Source organism: Trachypithecus francoisi, unplaced genomic scaffold, assembly GCF_009764315.1.
Source record: "Trachypithecus francoisi isolate TF-2019V2 unplaced genomic scaffold, Tfra_2.0 Contig00487, whole genome shotgun sequence".
Lineage (NCBI taxonomy): Eukaryota > Metazoa > Chordata > Mammalia > Primates > Cercopithecidae > Trachypithecus > Trachypithecus francoisi.
In genome coordinates, this window is record NW_022680673.1 from 21,418 (window position 1) to 49,217 (window position 27,800).

Sequence of the window (27,800 nt, forward strand, 5' to 3'; positions counted from 1 at the left end):
ATGACGATTTCCATAATCATTATGCCGTCAGTAATTTATCAAGGTAACGATATTTGTGTCCCTGATGTCACATTCATCCTGTACTAAGGGACTGAAGAACATGCTGTGATTTTTAAAAGCCCTTATTAAGAACCAACTGGCTGTGTTATACTTCCAACTGTAATCAGTAGGATGGCTACAAGTGAATAAAACATTTAAAAAATCCTGCTAGGTTTGTAATAAGATTCTTTCAACAAAATCTTCTATAGCACGAAGGCAGAGATCTTATGCTCGCAGCATTTTAATTAAATCTCCGTTATCAAGATCATTCAGCATAGTTTGCCAATATGCATTGGAAAGGGCTATTACAGCACACTGGGCAGAGCAAGCTGCCAAAGAACCTTCTCTTAACCCTCCTGGACTATTTTTTTTCCAGTATATTTCTGTTCCTTTTTAGATTGCTGTTATTTCTTAACAACTGTGATTCTTCAGCATGTGTATAGTCAACAGATGCCTCCACATCCTGCATTTAGTCCTGTTAGATTTCAAAATTGCTGAACAATATTCCCACCCTTATTCAGAAAAAAAGCTAATGACATTAAACACTAAATGTCATAAGTATCTCTTCACCAAAAGGGAAAGTAAGCTGAGAAAGTCAACGAGAGTGATATAATTAACACAATTAACAAACGTGTTCTGAGATTGCCATTATAAAATGAATTACGATTAGATTGCAAATGTTATAGGATCATTTATATTTTCATGGAACATGGTTTAAATACGTATAATCCAATATAGTTTTGAGGATTTCATGAATAATTCTAGTTTGGCAACGTAAAAGTTTAAGTAAAATTACAATAAAGCAAAATACTTTGGCTCAAATGAGAAAGTAGAATATCAGATATTTGTTTTTAAAACTCTATGAATCCAGTTTGTGGAGATAAATTCCTATGAGATCATGCATCTAACTCATGTCCAGGAGATCCACAGTTAGAGATCAAATACTCAATAAAATTACCTGACATTGAGGACACAAACCTCAGTTTTTCTAAACACTGAAAAGTAAGTAGATAAAACTATAGATCTACAAATGCCTGTTTGTTTTAGAAAAATGCCTGTCTTTACTAGTCTGAGATAACTGGCATGGCTCAGTGGTCTCACCTCTTAAGGTATTTGCATACTGTCTGGCTTTGGTTCCTGGCTTTATTATTTATTCTTATTGTGGTAAAATACACATAACGTTTATCACTTTAACCGTTTCTAAGTGTAAGATTCAGTGGCATTAAGTACATTCACAGTGTTCTGAAACCATCACCACTACACTGGCTTTCTGATTTTTAAGCTGTTGCTCATCTTCACTTTGTCACCTGTAAAACAGGAACCAGGATTATAACAGCAACTTCATATTGTTTTGTGAGAATTACATGAGATGATATGTGTAATGCTTGCCTCGTATATACAAAGCGCTGAAATATTAATACAGACTCCTGTTATTTTGAGTTGTTTTCTTCTAATGTAGACATTACCTAACTCTTTGAAGAGGAAAAATAATTATGAAATAGCACAAGGGATTAACTTACATTTATTTTATAGAGGAGGCTATGTATTACAAGTGCTTCCACAAATATCTCATTGGTACCTCACCATAAACCCCTTGCCACAAACAAGAAGGCCAGATTTTGTTTTTTTTATTTTAAACAGGAAAAGCGAACCCCATGAAAAATTTCAAATAGGAAAAGTGAACCCCTTGAAAGAGTAAATGACTTACCTAAAGTCCCACAGTCAGTGAGTGGTGGAGTTAGGACCTGAACATAGCACCTGCCACTCAGGGGGTACCCAGTTATTAATGTGTGTTGAGTAATAAATGAAGTAAAAGAAGTTAAGGTTTCTGACGTGAAGTTCTCTATTCCTTCTGCCACACAACACTGACTTATTCGTGTCCAGCCAATCAGGTGTCCACACATCACCTGGTTTATCAGTATCCCGCTTTTATTTAGTGCTCCCATTTGCTAAGACCTTCTCTTGTAAGGTATTAAAAGCCTGAGAATCCACTGTGGGTTCCTGCCTCTTTAAATTCTTTGAAGTTGACCTTTCTCTTGGTTTGGCTGGAAAGACGTGCCCTGAGTTGACTTTTCTCTTGGGTTGGTCAGAAAGAGGTACGCTGGGTCATTAAAACTGGAGCTCTGAGTTTGATGGTCTGCTCAACAGGTAGGCTAGTGACTTTGGAGATCATTTAAAATCTATGACCCAGGCTCTCTTCGGGCATTTAGAAGATAATTGTCAAGACGCAAACAGCTCTGTAGACTTTGTAGCTTTGTAGACTTAAATGTCGCAGTGGTCGCTGTATTTTATGTACTGACAGGCCTCTGAATAAGGCTTAGATTTCAGAGGATGATGAAAGCAGGACCAACCCTACACGGTACTGATGTTTTCCTAAGCGTGTTTAGTTAGGTAAATACTGCTTTTCCTTACTATGCTTGTATGTTTATTCTTTTTGAAAATTATTGTTTGTCTTTGAGTAGTGTGGATGTGTATGTGTATGTGTGTGCATGTGTGTGCATACCTCTGTATGTGTGTATACCTGTGTGTGTGTGTGCATACCTGTGTGTGTGCGCATGAGTGCATCTATATACCTGTGTGTGTGCACGCATGTGTGTGTGCATACCTGTATGTGTGTTCACGTGTGTGCATACCTGTGTGTGTGCACGTGTGCATATGTATACCTGTGTGTGCATGCTTGTGTGCATACCTGTGGGTGTGTGCATGCATGCATGTGTGCATATGTGTGTGCGTGTGTGTGCATACCTGTGTGTGTGCGCATACCTGTGTGTGCGTGTGTGTGCACATACCTGTGTGTGCGTGTGTGTGCATACCTGTGTGTGCGTGTGTGCATACCTGTGTGTGCGTGCATGTGTGTATACCTGTGTGTGTGCATAGCTGTGTGTGTTCATGCATACCTGTGTGTGTGTATACCTGGGTGTGTGCATACCTGTGTGTATACCTGTGTGTGTGCATGCCTGTGTGTGTTCGTGCATACCTGTGTGTGTGTGCATACCTGTATATACCTGTGTGTGTATACCTGTGTGTGTGCATGCCTGTGTGTGTTCGTGCATACCTGTGTGTGCACATACCTGTGTGTGTGCGTACGTGCGTGCATGCCTGTGTGTGTGTGTGTGTGCACGCGGACACTCTTGATTCAGTGCTTTTTGGGCTACCAGGAAAAGGAGGGCTTATATCTATCCTACAGAGTGGGAGACCTTTAAAAACATCAGACTTGAAATGACACAACGCTGTCTAATGGTTTCACTCTTCTGGGAGTGCTAAATCTCACCTTGGGTTATCCTGATGGAGCATCTATCCCATGAGGTTCTATGCTGGGTAACTCAGACTTCGGGACATGGAGTGCTACAATCGACTATGTTCCATGGCTTGAACTATGAGAATACTGGGAGGGGTAGGGCATGAATGCTAAGGTGATTTGGAACTTGTGAGTAGGTAAGTTTGCCCCAAAGAGAGTTAGAAAGTCATATTACGATAGTCTGTAAATGTATTCTGTCAGAGGAAAGTGGCCGTCAGAGGAACAAAGCCAGGAAATAAGGGAGTCTTCTAGTGGAGAACGAGCTGACACTTAAGTATTTTCTGTGAAAGAGGTATCTCTTTGGGAAGTGGATTTCCGATCACTTGAAGTCACCCGAGTGACCTGAGATTGAAAATGCAATTCATCCTTTTCCCATTCCCAGCTTTATCCCATCTGTCCCCTCCCGCAGCAGCTAAGCATGGGAGATGAAACGGCTTCACCTCCAGCAGCGATGTTATTTGAAAACTAAATAATTTTGGATGTATGGAATGGAGTGAAGGAGAAAATTGGAAATAAGAGGCAATATACTTAACTATTTTAAGAGAAAGGTAACTTGGGCTGTGTCTTAAAAACACTAGTGGAACAAAGGATGCTTTATTAGAGTAATAGAAAATAAATTCTAAGACCAATATTTCACTCATTGTATTTAGAATATTTTAATATTAAAATTTAAAATGTAGAACGCATTGGCACATCACAAAGCAGCAGTAATTCGCCTATTTAAAAAAATGCAAGGAGAATATATGTATTTCATGCAAATAATATTTTTATAGCAACAATATGGTTTGCAGAGTTGTGAAAATTATAATTCAAAATCTAAAAAGCCTCTTAATATAACAAGTACTACTGTACTATAGAAATATGGATTTAGAAATATAAATTTCCTATGTGGCTTTTTCAAACAAATGCCATTTAAAAATATTTTAAATGTCATATGAAAGAAGCAAATACCAAAATTTATTTCTAGACATATTTGATACAAAAATGTATCAAATTTATATTAACAGCATATAAGATGATTTATATGCCATTAAAATTTAATCTCTTGTTAACCAAATCATGTTGACAAACAAAGTCCATTAAAGCTGCTGGCAATATCTTCATAATTTTTAAGTAAAGAAAGGGTTACTGAGAAATAGAAGAAAAATGAGAATTGAAAGTAAGGAGAGTAGAAAGAAGTAAAAATAAAAATAAAGGTAAAAAGACATCAGTAAGGAAGAAATAATGAGTGAATGAATTGGGAAATATGAGGAGGAGCAGGGGTAAGGAGAACGGTGGGAGGGAAAGAGAGAAGAGAAAGGCAAGAAGGGAGAAAGAGGAATGAAATTTGACAAGGAATATTCAAGCTCGGGGGCTGGAGGAAGACTGTGTGTGTGTGTGTGTGTGAGAGAGAGAGAGCATGAGAGAGAGAGAGAGAGAGAGAGAGAGAGACAGAGAGAGAAAGAGAGATAGAGAGAGCATGAGAGAGAGAGAGAGACAGAGAGAGAGAGAGAGAAAGAGAGAGAGAGAGAGAGATGCTTTTAATCCCAATATGCAGTCAAGCCAAACATAGCAGCCATGCCCACCTAATCTGCCTTCCTCTTAAAGGGGAGTAACATTAATTTTGGTCTTTCATACAACCCATGGCAGAACTATAGAGATCATCCTTGTGTCTGTCAGCAGATCAGAATGGGTATTTCAGAATTTTCTAAGATAATTTAGAAAAATTCCAACAATGTCTGTGTAATGTCATACAAAAGGACGTGGGGAAACTCAACATACATCAACTTGAAGGATGACACCATCTTCCATTAGCTTGCTTTTGCTTTGACTTTTTAAGTGGCTTTTAAAAACATTTTTGAATTTTTAAACACACTAAAGAAATACTACAATGCTTTTTAGTGTGTGAGTATGTAAAGTACATTTTTGTTCTGCAGCATAATTGAAATCTAATTAATCATTTTCTCTAGAGATTTTTTTAAGGACAACTTATTGTGACAACAATAGGAATATGACTTTGCTCATCATTGCTGAAAATGTTTCTGTTGGGGCAACAATATAATTTTATGAAGGCTTGCACACACTTACTAGGTATATTCACACAATTTACAAATGAAATTAACAGTCCAACTGAGATGCCTGCAAACTCTCACATCTTTCTCAGAATAAGAATTGTTTCTTCATCTTTTAAAACAAGAAACTGATTTATATAGCCATTTCAGTTATACTAATGTCTTTTCCATTCACGAATTAGGGAAGTAATGTTCCTCTTTTAGTTGTAGACTGGAATATTAAGCACTTTTACTCATGACTGTTACCACTGATATAATTTTCTGGAAGACCCCTCACTGTAGCTGAAATGTGAATGCTTGGTTGTACTGTTTATGAGTGAACTGTAAATTTTAATGTCAAATGGTTATTTTCTGCTTATCCATCTGTAGCTCACAAAAACAAAGGGATGTGTGGGTTGTTCTATACGTTGGCTCATAAAGGAACTCGGATTGTGGCATCAACTCAAACAATCCCTAAGAGTAGCCTGTTCTCTCTATGAGAATTCCCGAGGCGAAAAGGTTTGGGGCTCCTGGATTACTCCAAACCGGGTTTTACATTTGAAAGATTAGCCTTGGCGATTCTGGGCTGACCCTGATTCATCACGTCACTTTTATTCCATTGTAAGTACATTCTTACATCCCTCAAGTTTTTTGTCCTTAAACAAATTTATTCTTTGGGATTTGGATATTTCTAATATGTATTATATTATTACACTTACCACCAAGAATCTCGGTAATAAGTGAATCTAAAAACCTTTAGTATTCGTTTTGATGTTGGGATTGATTTGATGATTGACATCTGTCATGGTAAAAGCACTGAGCTTTCCATTATCATACAGTGTTAACACAGGCAGCTAGAACACTGTTTGTGGATACATGATAACCGAGTTGGATGCTGAGTACCCACCATCCTTCATATTGCACTGCAGTGAGTTCATGCATGAAAATAATAACATGTGGACATTTCTGGAATAGCTCATTTCTGTTGTGTTCCATTGGTAGACATTAAAGGACTTTGAATCTACTTCTGGCTTCATCACCAACAATCTTAGCGCAAGCTTCTTCATGTTTCTGTTGCCTTGTTTATAAAATAAAAGTCACTAGATGACTTATAAAGCTTCTAGCTTAAATGTTCAACTCTGTGCACTTGGACATGAGCTCAGGGCTTCACAGGAGAGCACAAGAGGCATTGGCAGATTTTATTCCTTCTTCACTTCAGTTTTAAGATGAGATTCTAAACTCATGATTTCTAAAAATAGAAATGTATTGACTTCTCTATTGGCACTAGAATAGATACAGGGCGCAATGCAAAAGTGTCACAATGTTTCATACAGTTTTGTGCACTCAATCAACAATAACAATTTTAAAATAACTAAAACAACTCTCTGGTCTTTAACTTCAGTTTCAAATAATGTTTCTTGTATAAACAAGGACTGACATTGTGAATTTTAGTCTTTTCAGTCCTGAGCAGGTTTTGCAATTACACATATACTGGAATACAACTTTTTGACTTAAAAATTATATTCTAATATAAAGTTTCTTTCAAGTCATTTATAAATAATGTTTAAAAGCAACCCTAATTTTAGCTCTAATATATAAGCTTGGAAAGTTAATATTCTTAATTAATATTATATACACATGTGTATGTACACACATAGTTGGTCAAAATACAGATAATTTATATATAATACATATTTATACAAAGCATATAGTTGGTATGTCTATCAACATATTTCTATTTGCATATAAATATATATTTTATAGATATTATATCAATCATACATTATAATATGTTATATAATGTTATGATCAATATAATATGTTTTTCCACCAAGAAAGGAGGAAAGATAAGAAGTAAATGCAACAATTTTCTTTGTTAAGTGGATTTAACTTTTTCTGAAGAAATATGAGTCATAGAAAGCCCATGAGTAGGGTAGGATTAGAGAAAGACTGAAAGAGAACCAATGCAAATGATACCTCCTCAAATTTAACAGTTATCTCTTTACCTTTAATATGATTATGGCACCATGTCTATTTTCACTTAAAAGAAAATAGTGACCCTCAAGAGCAAGGCAGATTTACTCTTTTATTTTCCAAATTTAACTAGTGAAAATTACCTTAATTCTAAAGGTTTAGGTGTGTAAAGCTGTGAAATTACTAATTTACTTGTATTCTCTGTTATAATGTTTTCCATATGGATGGGATTTTCATATCTAAAATAGATCCACATGGAAATTATGAAGCCATGAATTTCCTCCTGATGTAGCAACTAAACTTGCAACTGCTGGTGTTCGGAAAGCAGCGTTGTCTCGCTGCAGGATATAGTAAAGTCACTGCAAACCCCACTGTTGCCACACTTTGGGACACAGGGCCTAGAGGATGGGAGGGCAGCTCCTATTTTGGCTGCATTGAACACAATTTATTTTTGTTAAAGGATTAATTCCATAGCCCACAATTGACCAGTTCTATATTTAAATGCATTTCTACACTAAAATATTATTTCTTAAAGTGTGGTCTGTAAATCATTAGCATCAGAATCACCCGTGGTGGTTGCTGTAGTACAGATTCCTGGGCTCCAAATGCATGATTTAGGGCAGAGATCCTGTGTGGAGTTTCTCTCCATTATTTCCCAGAATGTAGTACATAGTCTAACACACAGTGGTCAATTAATAAATATTTGTTCAGGGAATCAACTAATGAACACTAAAGAATAAGAAACATTAAAATAAAGAAACAAATGAATTGAGTAAATGCAGACCCAGGCAAAATTGTCTTGTCTCTTAATAATCCTCAAAAATTGTTTATCTCTTAATAATCTTCAAATAATCATTTTCTCTTAATAATCTTCAAAAAATTGAACCAAAATGATTCAAACAAAATTCTCACTAAATCTTTAAGTTGAGTCAACAGGAAAATTAGGTTTATGTTACCACAGTCTTCCCTGGAGAGAGACTTACAAAGACATAAAGTATCCTATTAAACAATCTAGAATGCAACCTAGAAACAAGCTGTTTCTAGAAGTTTTTTCTCCTTCAGTCCTGCAGAGAAGCTCAAATCCTTAGCAGTATTCTATATTGTTTCAAAGCAAGATTTCAAAGAGTTAAGATAGCATTTCAAAATTTCAAAATATTTTCACATGTTTATTTTTATTATTTATAGACAAACTCCAAGTGACTTATGAATTTTAGACAATAAGCAGTTCTAATTTTTTTTTTTTTTTTTTTTTTTTTTTTTTTTTTTTTTTTTGAGACGGAGTCTCACTCTGTCGCCCGGGCTGGAGTGCAGTGGCCGGATCTCAGCTCACTGCAAGCTCCGCCTCCCGGGTTCACGCCATTCTCCTGCCTCAGCCTCCCGAGTAGCTGGGACTACAGGCGCCCGCCACGTCGCCCGGCTAGTTTTTTGTATTTTTTAGTAGAGACGGGGTTTCACCGTGTTAGCCAGGATGGTCTCGATCTCCTGACCTCGTGATCCGCCCGTCTCGGCCTCCCAAAGTGCTGGGATTACAGGCTTGAGCCACCGCGCCCGGCCAGTTCTAACGTTTTAAAGATACTCATAGAAAACCATATAGTCAGGGAAACAGTAAAAATGCCAGGAAAGATGCCTTGAAATATATTAAAAAACCATGTAGGAAAATGACTTCAAATGCCTACAAGTAAACAGCACAGTGAAGAAAGAGCATGCATGTGAGAGAGTACAGAAGGGCTTTCAAATATCACAAAGAACCTCAGTGTAAATGGTGGTGCTATAAAATTAGAGAAGGATTGTATGTAACAAATAGCTATGCAAAGAAGAATATTTGCATGGACTTTAAAAGCTGATGTAATAACATTCTAAATGAGTGTCACATTATGTGAATAGTCCTATTTATTTATGGGAAGATCAAATAGGTCATAGATCCTATAAAACTGCAGAAGGTTTCTGAAAAATTGAACTCCACATTTATATCAATCAAATCAAAATTTTGGCTATGAATTGCCTACTTGTGCTAAAAATAGTGTAAAGCACTATGTATACAAAATGAAGGCATGCCAGCTTAGTACACATTCTGAAGGGTTTGTAATCCCGATGGAGATGACAAGTCAATATTAAACAAAAAGTAGAACAGTGGATAGCTGACATTTTGACTGGCAAGTGAGGCATTAAGAAAATATCTATCTATCTATCTATCTATTTTATTTTATTTTATTTATTTTTTGAGACAGAGTCTCATTCTGTTGCCCGGGATGGAGTACAATGGCGTGATCTCAGCTCACTGCAACCTCTGCCTCCCAGGTTCATGTGATTCTCTTGCCTCAGCCTCCCGGGTAGCTGGGATTACAGGCATCCACCATCATGACCAGCTAATTTTTGTATTTTTGTAGAGATAGGGTTTCACTATGTTGGCCAGGCTGGTCTTGAACTCCTGACCTCAGGTGATCTGCCCTCCTCAGCCTCCCAAAGTGCTGGAATTACAGGCATGAGCTACCACGCTCAGCCCAGCATTAAGAAAATAAAAGCTAAAGACAAGAGAGAGGACTATGAAGATATACATAGCTTCATATATGCATGTGTGTGTATGTGTGTGTATATATGCAGATATATGTATATATGAAGACACACATAGCTTCATATATGGATATGTGTGTGTATATATATACACACATATAACTATATGAATTAGAGGATGGGTGTTAATTTGAGTGGACACTTAGAAAAACCACATTTATGTCCTGAATGGTACTACCTAGGTTTTCTTCTAGGGTTTTTATGGTATTAGGTCTAACATTTAAGTCTCTAATCCATCTTGAATCAATCTTCGTATAAGGAGTAAGGAAAGGATCCAGTTTCAGCTTTCTACTTATGGCTAGCCAATTTTCCCAGCACCATTTATTAAATAGGGAATCCTTTCCTCATTTCTTGTTTCTCTCAGGTTTGTCAAAGATCAGATGGCTGTAGATGTGTGGTATTATTTCTGAGGACTCTGTTCTGTTCCATTGGTCTATATCTCTGTTTTGGTACCAGTATCATGCTGTTTTGGTTACTGTAGCCTTGTAGTATAGTTTGAAGTCAGGTAGCGTGACACCTCCAGCTTTGTCCTTTTGACTTAGGATTGTCTTGGCAGTGCAGGCTCTTTTGTGGTTCCATATGAACTTTAAAGCCGTTTTTTCCAATTCTGTGAAGAAACTCATTGGTAGCTTGATGGAGATGGCATTGAATCTATAAATAACCTTGGGCAGTATGGCCATTTTCACGATATTGATTCTTCCTATCCATGAGCATGGTATGTTCTTCCATTTGTTTGTGTCCTCTTTGATTTCACTGAGCAGTGGTTTGTAGTTCTCCTTGAAGAGGTCCTTGACATCCCTTGTAAGTTGGATTCCTAGGTATTTGATTCTCTTTGAAGCAATTGTGAATGGAAGTTCATTCATGATTTGGCTCTCTGTTTGTCTGTTACTGGTGTATAAGAATGCTTGTGAGTTTTGCACATTAATTTTGTATCCTGAGACTTTGCTGAAGTTGCTTGTCAGCTTAAGGAGATTTGGGGCTGAGACAATGGGGTTTTCTAAATATACAATCATGTCATCTGCAAACAGGGACAATTTGACTTCTTCTTTTCCTAACTGAATAAGCAACGGCAGCAAAAGCCAAAATTGACAAATGGGATCTAATTAAACTAAAGAGCTTCTGCACAGCAAAAGAAACTACCATCAGAGTGAACAGGCAACCTATAGAATGGGAGAAAATTTTTGCAATCTACTCATCTGACAAAGGGCTAATATCCAGAATCTACAAAGAACTTGAACAAATATACAAGAAAAAAACAACCCCATCAAAAAGTGGGCAAAGGATATGAACAGACATTTCTCAAAAGAAGACATTCATACAGCCAACAGACACATGAAAAAATGCTCATCATCACTGGCCATCAGAGAAATGCAAATCAAAACCACAATGAGACACCATCTCACACCAGTTAGAATGGCAATCATTAAAAAGTCAGGAAACAACAGGTGCTGGAGAGGATGTGGAGAAATAGGAACACTTTTACACTGTTGGTGGGATTGTAAACTAGTTCAACCATTATGGAAAACAGTATGGCAATTCCTCAAGGATCTAGAACTAGATGTACCATATGACCCAGCCATCCCACTACTGGGTATATACCCAAAGGATTATAAATCATGCTGCTATAAAGACACATGCACACGTATGTTTATCGTGGCACTATTCACAATAGCAAAGACTTGGAATCAACCCAAATGTCCATCAGTGACAGACTGGATTAAGAAAATGTGGCACATATACACCATGGAATACTATGCAGCCATAAAAAAGGATGAGTTTGCATCCTTTGTAGGGACATGGATGCAGCTGGAAACCATCATTCTTAGCAAACTATCACAAGAACAGAAAACCAAACACCACATGTTCTCACTCATAGGTGGGAACTGAACAATGAGATCACTTGGACTCGGGAAGGGGAACATCACACACCGGGGCCTATCATGGGGAGGGGGGAGGGGGGAAGGATTGCATTAGGAGTTATACCTGATATAAATGATGAATTGATGGGTGCTGACGAGTTGATGGATGCAGCACACCAACATGGCACAAGTATACATATGAAACAAACCTGCATGTTATGCACATGTACCCTAGAACTTAAAGCATAATTAAAAAAAGAAAGAAAGAAAACCACATTTAAAAAATTAACTACCAAAAATACAAAAAATTTTTTAAAGGCTACTGTATTTGGTCAAACCATTATTAATCCTATAATGGCTCCTGGATAACTATAATAAATCCCATGCCACGGTAAAACTCAGTATTTACATAGAGATTATTTAATATTTCTAATGTGTTTTAATTGCAGCATTAGAACACTTAGCATTGGTATGAGCAATTTTCTCACAACTAACGTGAAACACTTCAATTGTTATATATAAATTATGGGGGAATTGTGCCTGATGTTTTCAGGGGACATACAAGATACCTTAAAATGAAAAAGTTTTGGTTTTCTAGAAAACCTCCAAGCAGCTGGGACTTGAGCTTCCTACTGCAGTATTAAAATGGTTTCGGAGTTATACATGATATAAATAATGAATTGATGGGTGCTGACGAGTTGATGGGTGCAGCACACCAACATGGCACAAGTATACATATGTAACAAACTTGCACGTTATGCACATGTACCCTAGAACTTAAAGTATAATAAAAAAATAAAATAAAATAAAATAAAATGGTTTCAAGTGGTGTGTAGGTGAACCCAGCTTGTGCAATGAAACTTGTCTCTCCTCCCAATTTCTGTCTTTAATTCTTCTCTGGCTGAAACTCGGGAGTGACAATAGAGACAAGTACGTAAGTTCTTGACCATTCCAGTCATGCCCACTTGCAATAATAAATTATATTTACATCAGCATGTATTCAAACTGTACCCATTGCTTGCGATTTTCTTGGGATCCTTTTCTCCACTAAGAGGAAGGTTTGCGAGTGCAGTGGTTCACGCTTGTAATCACAGTACTTTGGGAGGCCGAGGCAGGTGGATCACCCCTGAGGTTAGGAGTTTGAGACCAGCCTGACCAACATGGAGAAACCCTGTCCGTACTAAAAACACAACATTAGTCAGGCATGGTGGTGCATGCCTGTAATCCCAGCTATTCAGGAGGCTGAGGCAGGAGAATTGCTTGAATCCAGGAAACAGAGGTTGCAGTGAGCAGAGATCGTGTCATTGCACTCCAGCCTAGGCGACAAGAGCGAAACTCTATCTCAAAAAACCAAAAACAAAAACAACAAAAAAGGCCGGGTGCGGTGGCTCAAGCCTGTAATCCCAGCACTTTGGGAGGCCGAGACGGGCGGATCACGAGGTCAGGAGATCGAGACCATCCTGGCTAACACAGTGAAACCCCGTCTCTACTAAAAAAATACAAAAAACTAGCCGGGCGAGGTGGCGGGCGCCTGTAGTCCCAGCTACTCGGGAGGCTGAGGCAGGAGAATGGCGTGAACCCGGGAGCCGGAGTTCGCCGTGTGCCGAGATCCAGCCACTGCACTCCAGCCTGGGCGACAGAGCGAGACTCTGCCTCAAAACAAACAAACAAACAAAAACAACAAAAAAGAAGAAGATTTGGCATTAACTTGCAAATAAATCTCAAATTCCCTTCCATTATCACCCTTCTAGTTACTAGTTGCTATCTATTGAACACAATGTATGCGATTCCAGACAATTAGCCCTCTTCATGAGCCTCTATCTTGTAGTATTCACTTCGTCCTCTGAGTGAGTGAGTTCTTTCTTGGTCCAATTAGCAGGCTGTATTTAATATACTTAAGGAGACTGTAGCTCAATGAACTCAGGTTTTAATTGTTTCACTTCAATCTGTGTCATCTGGGGTTTTTTTATGGGTAAACCTTGATTTGAGCTTCTCATAATCCAACTCACTCAGTCAAGTGTTTGTGATTTGTGGCTCAACAGGTATGCATAGGTTTCTAAGGATGAGTGACATCAAGAATCTGGCCACCAAACAACACTCCATCTTTTTGAATCTGTAAGTGGGATTCATTTCACATAGCTTCAGTCTGTTTTTAATGGGTTCAATATCCCTTCATCCAGACATAGATTAGATATTCAATAATTGTTTAATGGACTTAGTGGCTGCCTATGGTGTGTCACATTTTAAGTATTCCCATGAGCCTTTTCAATACTTAACTATGTACATCAGTTATCATAATTTGAATTAGTAAATAAAAATGCTGAGAACTAAAGATTGTGATGCCACCAAAACTGCAGACCAGAAAATTCTAACTTTGTATTATATGACATTCCTATGGAGATTTTGACAGCCTAGAGTGAATGAATAGCAAGCCCAAAATCTTGACTGGTATAAGTGGAAATAAAGGATCTTTTTGTAAGCTTTTCCTCTTTTCTTTTTGTTTCCATAGCACTTTCTCCTCCATGACCTTAGCATTTATACTTTGATCTCTGCATCTTCTGTTCTTCATGCAGTTTGGTATCAAAATTTGGAAGGACAGATATTACACTCTATTAACTATTTTTACTATCAATGTGCCACAATATTGGCTCCATGTAGAAGTTTAATAAATGTTGGTTAAAGGCACATTCCAGCTATGAAGAAAAGTCCAGACTCTTAAATATTTATATTTAAAGAATTTTTTAAATTAGAGTATATTTTGAATATGGACCCATTTTTATGTGTGTAACTACTTTTATTCATTTATACATACATATTTTGACATTATTTACATCACATTAGCTTATTCTTGAATGGAGTGTACTGTATTTTTCTAATTTTTTATCATATAATAATTCTATAGAATTTGGAAACCTCAATAATCTTAAAATTCGTACTGACCTATTGGTTTTTGATATGAAGTTTCTTTGGATGCAAAGTACATCATCAATATGTGAAGCAAACCTTCTATTTTATCTCAGTTTCATAGATCTATCAAAGGCAAAAAAACTATCAGCAATACATATAATATATTCATATAACGTTTTTTCTAGGTAGAAAGTGTAAAAGGTGAATAACCCCTGCCCTGTGCTTTTGAAAGAGTATCTACTGCTCTTAGGTATCTTTATGAACAATCCAAGTACAACCGCATTGCAAAATTAATGAGCCAAGAAAACCAGTCTTTGTTAGTTTTCCACTCTTTGACTTCTAACATTACACTTGTTCCTATAGTTAACATCAAAAGCACTACATTAAATTTACATGAAATATAACTTTGTCTTCTGAACTATTGGAAGTTGACTAAACTTATTAGGTCTAACATTTAAGTCTCTAATCCATCTTGAATCAATCTTCGTATAAGGAGTAAGGAGAGGATCTAGTTTCAGCTTTCTACTTATGGCTAGCCAATTTTCCCAGCACCATTTATTAAACAGGGAATCCTTTCCCCATTTCTTGTTTTTGTCAGGTTTGTCAAAGATCAGATGGCGGTAGATGTGTGGTATTATTTCTGAGGACTCTGTTCTGTTCCATTGGTCTATATCTCTGTTTTGGTACCAGTACTATGCTGTTTTGGTTACTGTAGCCTTGTAGTATAGTTTGAAGTCAGGTAGCATGATGCCTCCAGCTTTGTTCTTTTGGCTTAGAATTGCCTTGGCAATGTGGGCTCTTTTTTGGTTCCATATGAACTTTAAAGCAGATTTTTCCAATTCTGTGAAGAAAGTCATTGATAGCTTGGTGGGAATGGCATATAATCTATAAATAACCTTGGGCAGTATGGCCATTTTCACAATATTGATTCTTCCTATCCATGAACATGGTGTGTTCTTCCTATTGTTTGTGTCCTCTTTTATTTCACTGAGCAGTGGTTTGTAGTTCTCCTTGAAGAGGTCCTTCACATCCATGTAGGTTGGATTCCTAGGTATTTTATTCTCTTTGAAGCTATTGTGAATGGGAGTTCATTCGTGATTTGACTCTCTGTTTGTCTGTTGCTGGTGTATACAAATGCTTGTGACTTTTGCATATTGATTTTGTATCCTGAGACTTTGCTGAAGTTGCTTATCAGCTCAAGGAGGTTTTGGGCTGAGAAAATGGGGTTTTCTAAATATACAATCATGTCATCTGCAAACAGGGACAATTTGACTTCTTCTTTTCCTAACTGCATACCCTTGATTTCTTTCTCTTGCCTGATTGCTCTAGCCAGAACTTGAACACTATGTTGAATAGGAGTGGTGAGAGAGGGCATCCCTGTCTTGTGCCAGTTTTCAAAGGGAATGATTCCAGTTTTTTCCTATTCGGTATGATATAGGCTGTGGATTTGTCATAAATAGCTCTTATTATTTTGAAATACGTTCCATCAATACCGAATTTGAGAGTTTTTAACATGAAAGGCTGTTGAATTTTGTCAAAGGCCTTTTCTGCATCTATGGAGATAATCATGTGGTTTTTGTCTTTGGTTCTGTTTGCATGTTGGATTATGTTTATTGATTTGCATATGTTGAACCAGCCTTGCATCCCAGGGATGAAGCCCACTTGATCATGGTGGATAAGCTTTTTGATGTGCTGCTGGATTAGGTTTGCCAGTATTTTATTGAGGATTTTTACATCGATGTTCATCAGTGATATTGGTCTAAAATTCTCTTTTTTGGTTGTATCTCTGTCAGGCTTTGGTATCAGGATGATGCTGGCCTCATAAAATGAGTTAGGAAGGATACCCTCTTTTTCTATTGATTGCAATAGTTTCAGAAGGAATGGTACCAACTCCTCCTTGTACCTCTGGTAGAATTCGGCTGTGAATCCATCTGATCCTGGACTTTTTTTGGTTAGTAGGCTATTACTTATTGCCTCAATTTCAGAGCCTGCTATTGGTCTATTCAGGGATTCAGCTTCTTCCTGGTTTAGTCTTGGGAGAGTGTAAGTGTCCGGGAAATTATCCATTTCTTCTAGGTTTTCTAGTTTTTTTGTGTAGAGGTGTTTATAGTATTCTCTGATGGTAGTTTGTATTTCTGTGGGGTCGGTGGTGATATCCCCTTTATCATTTTATATTGTATCTATTTGATTCTTCTCTCTTTTCTTCTTTATTAGTTTTGATAGCAGTCTATCAATTTTGTTGATCTTTTCAAAAAACCAGCTCCTGGATCCATTGATTTTTGAAGGGTTTTTTGTGTGCCTATCTCCTTCTGTTCTGCTCTGATCTTAGTTATTTCTTGCCTTCTGCTAGCTTTTGAATGTGTTTTGCTCTTGCTTCTCTAGTTCTTTTAGTTGTGATGTTAGTGTGTCAATTTTAGATCTTTCCTGCTTTCTCTTGTGGGCATTTAGTGCTATAAATTTCCCTCTACACAGTGCTTTAAACGTGTCCCAGAAATTCTGGTATGTTGTATCTTTGTTCTCATTGGTTTCAAAGAACATCTTTATTTCCGCCTTCTTTTGGTTATGTACCCAGTAGTCATTCAGGAGCAGGCTGTTCAGTTTCCATGTAGTTGAGCGGTTTTGATTGAGTTTCTTAGTCCTGAGTTCTAATTTAATTGCACTGTGGTCTGAGAGACAGTTTGTTATAATTTCTGTTCTTTTACATTTGCTGAGGAGTGCTTTACTTTTAACTATGTGGTCAGTTTTGGAATAAGTGTGATGTGGTGCTGAGAAGAATGTATATCTGTTGATTTGGGGTGGAGAGTTCTGTAGATGTCTATTAGGTCAGCTTGATGCAGAGTTGAGTTCAATTCCTGGATATCCTTGTTAACTTTCTGTCTCGTTGATCTGTCTAATGTTGACAGTGGGGTGTTAAAGTCTCCCATTATTATTGTATGGGAGTCTAAGTCTCTTTGTAAGTCTCTAAGGACTTCCTTTATGAATCTGGGTGCTCCTGTATTGGGTGCGTATATATTTAGGATAGTTAGCTCTCCTGATCAATTGATTCCTTTACCATTATGTAATGGCCTTCTTTGTCTCTTTTGGTCTTTGATGATTTAAAGTCTGTTTTATCAAAGACTAGGATTTCCACCCCTGCTTTTTTTGTTTTCCATTTGCTTGGTAGATCTTCCTCCATCCCTTTATTTTGAGCCTATGTCTGTCTCTGCATGTGAGATGGGTCTCTTGAATACAGCACACTGATGGGTCTTGACTCTTTATCCAGTTTACCAGTTTGTGTCTTTTAATTGGACCATTTAGTCCATTTACATTTAAGGTTAATATTGTTATGTGTGAACTTGATTGGTCATTGTGATATTAGCTGGTTATTTTGCTTGTTAGTTGATGCAGTTTCTTCCTAGCATCAATGGACTTTACATTTTGACGTGTTTTTGCAATGGCTGCTACCTGTTGTTCCTTTCCATGTTGAGGGCTTCCTTCAGGATCTCTTGTAGGGCAGGCCTGGTGGTGAGAAAATCTCTAAGCATTTGCTTATCTGTAAAGGATTTTATTTCTCCTTCACTTATGAAACTTACTTTGGCTGAATATGAAATTCTCGGTTGAAAATTATTTTCTTTAAGAATGTTGAATATTGGTCCCCACTCTGGCGCACCCAAGATGGCCAAAAAGGAACAGCTCTAGCCTCCAGCTCCCAGCATGAGTGACACAGAAGATGGATGATTTCTGCATTTTCAACTGAGGTACTGGGTTCATCTCACTGCGGAGTCCCGGACAATCAGTGCTGGTGAGCTGGTGCAGCACGACCAGCGAGAGCTGAAGCAGGGTGAGGCATCGCCTCACCTGGGAAGCACAAGGGGGAAGGGTATCCCTTTTCCTAGCTAAGGCAAACTGAGACACACAACACCTGTAAAATCGGGTAACTCCCACCCTAATACTCCGCTTTACCAAGGGTCTTAGCAAACAACACACCAGGAGATTATATCCCACACCTGGCCCAGAGGGTCCTATGCCCACGGAGCCTCCCTCATTGCTAGCACAGCAGTCTGAGATCTAACTGCAAGGTGGCAGCAAGGCTGGGGGAGGGGTCCCCGCCATTGCTGAGGCTTAAGTGGTAAACAAAGCCACCAGGAAGCTGGAATTGGGTGGAGCCCACCCCAGCTCAAGGAGGCCGGTCTGCCTCTGCAGACTCCTCCTATGGGGACAGGGCATAGCTAAACAAAAAGCAGCAGAAACCTCGGCAAAAGTAAATGCCCCTGTCTGATAGCTTTGAAGAGAGCAGCGGATCTCCCAGCACGGAGGTTGAGATCTGAGAATGGACAGAAACTGCCTTCTCAAGTGGGTTCCTGACCCCTGAGTAACCTAACTGGGAGACATCCCCCACTAGGTGCAGACCGACACCTCACACCTCACACGGTGGGGTACACCCCTGAGACGAAGCTTCCAGAGTGAGAATCAGACAGCAACACTTGCTGTTCAGCAATATTCTATCTTCTGCAGCCTCCGCTGCTGATACCCAGGCAAACAGTGTCTGGAGTGGACCTCAAGCAAGCTCCAACAGATGTACAGCTGAGGGTCCTGACTGTTAGAAGGAAAACTAACAAACAGAAAGGACACCCACACCAAAAGCCCATCAGTACATCATCATCATCAAAGACCAAAGGCAGATAAAACCACAAAGACGAGAAAAAGCAGTGCAGAAAAGCTGGAAATTCAAAAAATCAGAGCACATCTCCCCCTCCAAAGGAACACAGCTCATTGCCAGCAACGAAACAAAACTGGACAGAGAATGACTTCGACGAGTTGAGAGAAGAAAGCTTCAGTCGATCAAACTTCTCAGAGCTAAAGGAGGAACTACGTAACCAGTGCAAAGAAACTAAAAATCTTGAAAAAAGAATGGATGAATGGATAACTAGAATAATCAATGCAGAGAAGACCTTAAAAGAATTGATAGAGATGAAAACCATAACATGAGAAATACGTGACAATTGCACACGTTTCAGTAACCAACTCGATTAAGAGTATCAGCGATTGAAGATCAAATGACTGAAATGAAGCAAGAAGAGAAGTGTGGAGAAAAAAGAGTAAAAAGAAATGAACAAAGCCTCCAAGAAATATGGGATTATGTGAAAAGACCAAATCTACGTCTGATTCGTGTGCCTGAAAGTGACGGGGAAAGTGGAACCAAGTTGGAAAACGCTCTGCAGGATATCATCCAGGAGAATTTCCCCAACCTAGTAAGGCAGGCCAACATTCAAATTCAGGAAATAAAGAGAATGCCACAAAGATACTCCTCGAGAAGAGCAGCTCCAAGACATAATTGTCAGATTCACCAAAGTTGAAATGAAGGAAAAAATGCTATGGGTAGCCAGAGAGAAAGGTCGAGTTACCCACAAAGGGAAGCCCATCAGACTAACAGCAGATCTCTTGGCAGAAGCTCTCCAAGTCAATGGTTGTTTTTCTTGACTTTCATGTCTTTTTTGAGAAAGTCATTGAAGATGTACATAAATATTTTCTTCCCAGGCTATTACAATAGTGTTATTTTTAGGAGGGAAAGTTTGAATTACTGACCTTTGAAATAATGTTAGCACTAAATGAATTATGGTGTATCCATAAAATGGAATACTATGTACTCTATAACGTTTTTAAAGAATTTGACTTTTATAGAAATATACTTAGTGAAAGTCGGTAAGTAATCACCTAAATGTGATTCTGGCTATGTGTAGATGGAGGAATACTTCTGGAGGAGGGGATTATGTACTGAATGTTGCAGTGTGGGTTTCAGTCCCTTCTTTCAATACTGATGACACTATTTTCCCCAGCTGCTGCCAGTGTTTGAGTCACCTTGTCCACCTTTTCCCTGGGGAGGGCCACACTGGCTTCTGAGCCCTTGGTGCAGCTGCATCCTGTTCAGCACTTTGCCCGTTCGTCCATGCCTGCCTCCCATTCCTGGGTGCTGTTATTGACAGTGGTCCCCAGCAAGCCTGCTTGAAATCTCAGTCTCTTTCTTCGAGAATCTGACCTATAACAGATTACAAGGGATTTCTGCATTTTTTCCTTATAAATTTTGTGTTGTCTTTTGTTTAAAATCAGGCAGAAATCTATTTAGAAAGAGTGGTAACTTAAAAAATGGTATTAGATTTTTTTTTTTGAGACAGAATCTTGTACTATCACCCAGGCTGGAGTGCATTGGCATGATCTCAACTCACTGCAACCTCTGCCTTCCAGGTTCAAGCAATTCTCCTGACTCAGCCTCCCAAGTAGCTGGGATTACAGGCATGAGTCACCACATCTGGCCTTTATTTATTATTATTATTATTATTATTATGCTTTTATTCTTTTTTTTTTTTTTTGAGATGGAGTCTTGCTCTGTTGCCCAGGCTGGAGTGCTGTGGCACGATCTAGGCTCACTGCAGGCTTCACCTCCTGGGTTTACGCCTTTCTCCTGCCTCAGCCTCCCGAGTAGCTGGGACTACAGGTGCCCACCACCACATCCAGCTAACTTTTTGTATTTTTAGTAGAGACAGGTTTCACCATGATCTCGATCTCCTGACCTCGTGCTCCACCCACCTCAGCCTCCCAAAGTGCTGGGACTTCTGGCGTGAGGCTTCCTGCCCAGGCTTGTGTTAGATTTTTTAATTCATCTAGCAGAAATGATGTTTTTAAATGTCTGCCTTTAACATAATGTTTGCTATTCTTATTGTAGTTTAAAGAACTGGCCAAGTTTAAGGTTAAAGTGACCTGCATCACAGATTATAAAGAAGAACTGAAGGACAGAGGACACAATTTTTTTCAATACCAGAAAGAATTTGCAAATAGACTTTGTAAAATATTGTAAGCATTGTATTTTTATCATTTTTATTTCATTAATTTTAAACCTAAATTTTTATAGATAAGACTAGTCATATTTTCTTCTAAAGCAGAAAGAAGTTTAAACTGTGTGTGTGTGTGTGTGTGTATATATATATATATATTTTTTTTTTTTTTTTTGAGATGGAGTCTCATTCTGTTGTCTAGGCTGGAGTGCAGTGGTGAGGTCTTGGCTCACTGCAACCTCTGCTTCCTGAGTTCAAGCAAATACCCTGCCTCAGCCTCCTGAGTAGCTGGGATTACAGGCACATGGCACCACACCAAGCTAGTTTTGTTTTTCTTTTGTATTTTTAGTAGAGATGGGGTTTCACCATGTTGGTCAAGCTGGTATTGAACTCCTGACTTCAAATGATCCACTCACCTCGGCCTCTCAAAGTGCTGGGATTACAGGTGTGAGCCACTGTGCACAGCCTAAACTATGAATGATTTTCTGAAATGTTTATGAAGACATTTCACAATGCTCAAAAGGAATCACTAAGGTGGTAATATGTCAGGGTAGATACTGAAGAATTGAGGAAAATGGCAAGTGTTTATTGTGCGGGGCTCCTTGCTTTACTTCCCTCTGGATTGATGAGACACATTAGAGAGAAAGTAATGAAGGTCGGGAAATTGTGAATAGATTAAAAGTTCTTACTCAGATAAGGAGTTCTAGATAAAGATGGTGAACTGAAAACAAGAAATTCACTTTGCAGATGAGTTTGTTTAAGCATGGTACAGAATTAAACAGTTCTGAACTCACTGAGTGGAATCACCTTATCTGACTCTTCAGTGGGTTTTGTAATCCTCATTTAGAGCAGTGAGCTTATTTGACATTGGAACACAGTATTTACTATAGGGTGTTAATACTTATGGCCTTTCACAGTATGATAGTTTTCATATCTGTATGTAACCTAACACTATTGGTAGGTTTCGTGTTAACTGAGTGATACAGCATTTTCTCAAAAACACTGAAAGGGAACAAAAAAGGCGGGGCATCTATAGGCACAGAATACATACAGGCATAACTCATTTTTTTGAGCCCTGCAGATACTGCAGTTTTTACAAATTGAAGATTTGTGGCAATCTTGTGTCAAGCAAGTCTGTGGTGCTATTTTTCCAACAACATGTGCTCACTTTGGTTCTCGGTGTCACATTTGGTTACTCTTAGAATATGTCAGACTTTTTCATGATTATTATATGTGACCTCAGGTGACCTGAGATCAGTGAGCTTCGATGTAACTGTTGAATTTGTTTTGGACTCCATGAACGCACCCATATAAGATGGCAAACCTCATTGGCAAATGTTGTGTGCTCTGACTGCTCCACCAATCAGGTGGATTCCCATCGCTTCCTCTCCTAAGGCCTCCCTAGTCCCTGAGACACAATATTGAAATGAGGCCAGTTAACAGCCCTCCAGTGGCCTCTAAGTGTTCGTGTAAAAGAGAGTTGCAGTCTGCTCACTTTAAATCAAAAGATAAAAATGATGAAGCTTAGTGAGGAAGACATTTTGCAGCTGAAAGCTAGGCCAGTTTGCCAGGTGGCGAATGCACAGGAAAAGTTATCAAAGGAAATGAGAAGTGCTGCTCCAGTGAACCCACAAATGATAAAAAAGCAAAACAGCCTTATTGCTGATAGAGAAACTTTGGTCTGGAGAGATCAAACCAGCCACCACATTCCAGTAAGTCAAAGCTTAATCCAGAACAAGGCCCTAACTCTTCAATTCTGTGATGGCCGAGAGGAAGTGAGTAACCTGCAAAAGAAAAGCTGAAAGCTAGCAGAGGTTGGCACATGAGGTTTAAAGAAAGACACAGTCTCTGTAATATAAAAGTGCAAAGTGAAGCAGCAAGTGCTTAGTGTAAGAAATGCGAGTTCTTCGGAAGATCTCACTGAGATAATTCATGAAGATGGATACACTCAAAAAACAGATTTTTAATGTAGGCAAAACAGCCTTACATTGGAAGATGCCATCTAGGACTTTGCTAGCTAAAGAGAATTCTATTACTGGCTTCAAGACTTCAAAGGACAGGCTGAGACTCTTGTTAGGGGCTAATGCAGCTGGTGACTTTAACTGAAGCCATTGCTCATTTACTATTCTAAAAATTCTAGGGCCCTTAGCTATGCTAAATCTGCTCTGTATGTGCTCTTATCAGTGGAACAATAAAGCCTGAATGACAGCACATCTCTTTATAGCATTGCTCACTGAATATTTTAAGCCTACTTTTGAGACTGACTGCCCAGAAAAAAAAGTTCTTTTCAAAATATTACCGCTCATTAACACTGCACCCAGTCCCTCTGAGAGCCCTGAAGGAGGTGTACAAAGAGATGAATGTCGTTTTCATGCCTGCTAATGCAACATCCATTCTGCAGCCCATGGATCTAGGAGTAATTTCAAGTCTTATGATTATTATTTTTTTCTTTTTTGAGAAGGTCACCTCACTGTTGCTCAGGATTGAGTGTAGTGGCACAATCACAGTTCACTGCAGCCTCAATCTTCTCAGGATCAGGTGATCCTCCCACTTCAGCCTGCTGAATAGCTGGGACCACAGGTGGTGCACCAGCATGCCTGGCTAATTTTTGTGGGGTTTTTTTGTAGAGATGTTTTGTTTCCATGTTGCCTAGGCTGGTTTCAAACTTCTGGGCTCAAGCAATCTGCTCACCTCAGCCACCTTCAGTGCTTGGAATTACAGGTGTGAGCCACTGCACTCAGCCTACAAGTTTTATTCTTTAGGAAGTATATTTTGTAGGCCGGGTGCAGTGTCTCATGCCTGTAATCCCAGCAATTTGGGAGGCCAAGGCAGGCAGATCACGAGGTCAGGAGATCGAGACCAGCCTAGTCAACATGGTGAAACCCCATCTTTACTAAAAACACAAAAATTAACTGGGCGTGGTGGTGTGCGCCTATAATCCCAGTTAGTTGGGTGTCTGAAGCAGGAGAACCACTTGAACCAGGGAGGTGGAGGTTCCAGAAAGCCGAGATCGCACTACTGCACTCCAGCCTGGCAACAGAGCAAGACTCCGTCTCAAAAGAAGAAAGAAATACATTTTGTAAGGCCATAGCTGCCAGAGATAGTGATTCCTCTGAAGGATCTGGGCAAAGTAAATCAAAAATCTTCTGGGAAAGATTTACTGTTCTAGGTGTCATTAAGAACATTTCTGATTCATGGGAAGAGAACAAAATGCCATTAACAGGACTGGAAAAAGTTGATTCCATCTTTCATTGGTGAGTTTAAGGGGTTCAAGATTTTAGTGGAGGAAAGAACTGCAGATGTGGTGGAACTAGAAAGTGAACTAGAATTAGAAGTGGAGCCTACTGGCTGGACACAGTGGCTCATGCCTATAATTCCAGCAGTTTGGGAGGCCCAGGTGGGTGGATCACCTGAGGTCGGGAGTTGGAGACCAGACTGACCAACACGGAGAAAGCCCATCTCTACTAAAAATACAAAATTGGCCAGGCATGGTGGTGCATACCTGTAATCCCAGCTACTTTTGAGGCTGGGACAGGAGAATCGCTTGAACCCAGGGGGTGGAGGTTGTGATGAGCCGAGATCCTATCATTGCACTCCAACCAGGGCAACAAGAGTGAAATTCTGTCTCAAAAAAAAAAGTGAGTGGAGCCTGCAGAGGGGTCTGAACTGCTGCAGTTTCATGATCAAATGTGAACAGATAAGGAGTTGCTTCTTACAATGAGCAAAGAAAGGGGTCTCTGAAATGAAATCTACTCCTGGTGAAAATGTCATGAATATTATTGAAATGACAAAAGTTTAGAATATTCCATAAATTTACTTCATAAAGCAAAGGCAGGCTTTTGGAGGATTGACTCCGATTTGGAAAGAAGTTCCACTGTGTATAAAATGGTACCCAATAGCATCATACCTCCCAGAGATCTTCTGTGAAAGAAAGATTCAACATAACTTTTAAATGCATTGGGAAATGAAGACATTTGTGTAACTTCACTTTATACTTCCATGATTGTGGTGGTCTGGAATGAACCTACAGTATCTCCCACAGATGTCTGTATGACACTAAGGTTTAAACTTAAGTTTCCGTCGTCAGATTAGATTCAATTCATGATAAATTGAGCAAATTACTAGTGTATTACAAATTTTTCCAATTCACTAATTCGTATTCTGTGTAGCATTTTTAGTTTCTTAAAAAAAACTATCCTCGCCACTGTAACCCTCCCCTCACCACCTGTGATACAATCTTCCAAGCTTTATGGTAATAACCTGTTTTTTAATTTTGCCAATATTATAATTTTGAGAAGTGTGAAGTCCATGACTTGTATGTGTCTTTATAGTAATAATGCTGTTTTGATTGTGTGTGTCTCACCTGCCCTCTGACCCACAAATCCCACAGTCTCGCGGGCAGCTGTGCTTACTCTCCCCTTCCTGTGCTCCATGGTTATACATGGTTCTCCATTGATTAGAACTAAGCATTAGGGGAGTTGTTCTGTTGTGAGTTGTAGTCCCCGCCTATTGGTATTTATAGTTTGTTTACATTGCTACTAATTTGATACCATGAAGAATGGTTTTTGTACCTAATTCTCAAGTACCTTTTATTTGTTTGCAATAGTGTTCTTCTGAAACATGATCAATAGGTTCATGAGGAAGTTGTAGAAATTCTTCTGGAGAATTCTGAGCCCTTCTCTGGGATTTAGTGAAGTGCTGTTGAATAGAACTAATATAATGTGAGTCATTCACATGATTTACAGCTTTCTAGTTATAATATTATAATATACAGGGAAGCAAGTGAAAATCATTTTAGTGGCAATACTTTAAAATATTTCAGTGTGTAATCAATATAGAAATTATTGATGGGATATTTGGAATACTTTTTGTGCTGAGTTTTCAAAAGTCAATGTCTGTTGTTCACTTACAGAACATCTGAAATTGGACTGGCCACACTTCAAGTGTCACATGTGTCTAGTGGTTGTTGTGCTGGACTTTGTAAGCCTAGAATTTGTTTCCTGATGATAGTCTTCCCATATTTAAGTTTATAGCCAATAAATTACTCTTATGTTAGGTTTTTATTTTAAAAGTTCCCTTTAAAATCTTCCCCCTGCTTTTTTTTTAAACACAGGGTCTCTTTCTGTGACCCAGGCTGGAGTGTAGTGGTATAATTATAGCTCATCATAACCTTAAATTCCTGGACTCAAGCAATCCTCCTGCTTCAACCTCCAGAGTAGCGAGGACTACAGATACGCACCACCACACCTGATTTTATTTATCTTCTTATGTAGGGGTAGGTTGTTTCTATGTTGCTCAAGCTGGTCTTAAAATCCTGGGCTCAAGCAATTTTACTTCAGCCTCCCTAAGTATGGGCTTATAATCCCTAAGTGTGGGATTATAAGTGTGGGCCACCTCATTTTACTTACGTATTGTTTGTACAACAGATCACAAATATTGGAACACAGGAAATACTATTTTTATTAAAAGCCAAATAAGTGCTAAGATAATAGATATGCACCTTAATATTTTTTACAGGTGTTGAAGAAGAAGAAAAGGTTGCAGAGATGCATAAAATGAAGTCTACAACCCAGGCGAATCAGATGAGCGTAGAAGCTGTAGAAATGGCAACACTCGGAAAAAACAGTTGAGGACGATTTCTGCTTTTGCTATCTTAAAGGCAATTTTATAAAAGATACATAATATAATAGAGTTTTCTAATGTTATGCCATTGACTTAACAGTCATATAACACACATTTTCACAAACTGAATGGATGAGGAATAACCTTACTTTTTCCACTTCTAGTTAGGAGGAACCCAAGAAATATGCCAGAGTAGGAACGTCTTAAAGACAGTAATGCAAGAAATCAGACATTTCTCTCTCCTTTTGTGTCATTTTAAAGGTCATATATTTAGTATACTTTTCATTTTGGCCCTTTGGATCGGCGTCAGGTTTAGAACTTCTTACATGTGAATAGGGTGCTGTGGTATTAAGTAATTTTAAAATCACATATTACAAACGATCATGTATGTCTTTATTATGTCATAATAAGGTAGTGATGGTTTTGTTTTTTAATCTTACAATTTAATGATATTTATCTGCTTCTCACCTGCCCCAGGGAAAGCTTTACAAAACCCCACAGAGGTGCCTGTACCATATGAGAAGATGCTACACGACCAGTCAGCTTTGATAGGGTGGGGCTTCCAGATGGTTTTGCCTTTAAACACCCTGAGAATTGTGATCTTGCAACCCTGAAATGGATTTTGCAGAACACAGTTGGGATTTCATTTATTATCCTTAGATATTTATATAAACCAAGAAAAGTTCATTGA

The 27,800-nt window shown here is 38.6% G+C and overlaps 1 pseudogene; it reads left to right on the forward strand.

Annotated features, from left to right (window-relative positions):
- LOC117084443 lies at window positions 1-27,800 on the forward strand (annotated as a pseudogene).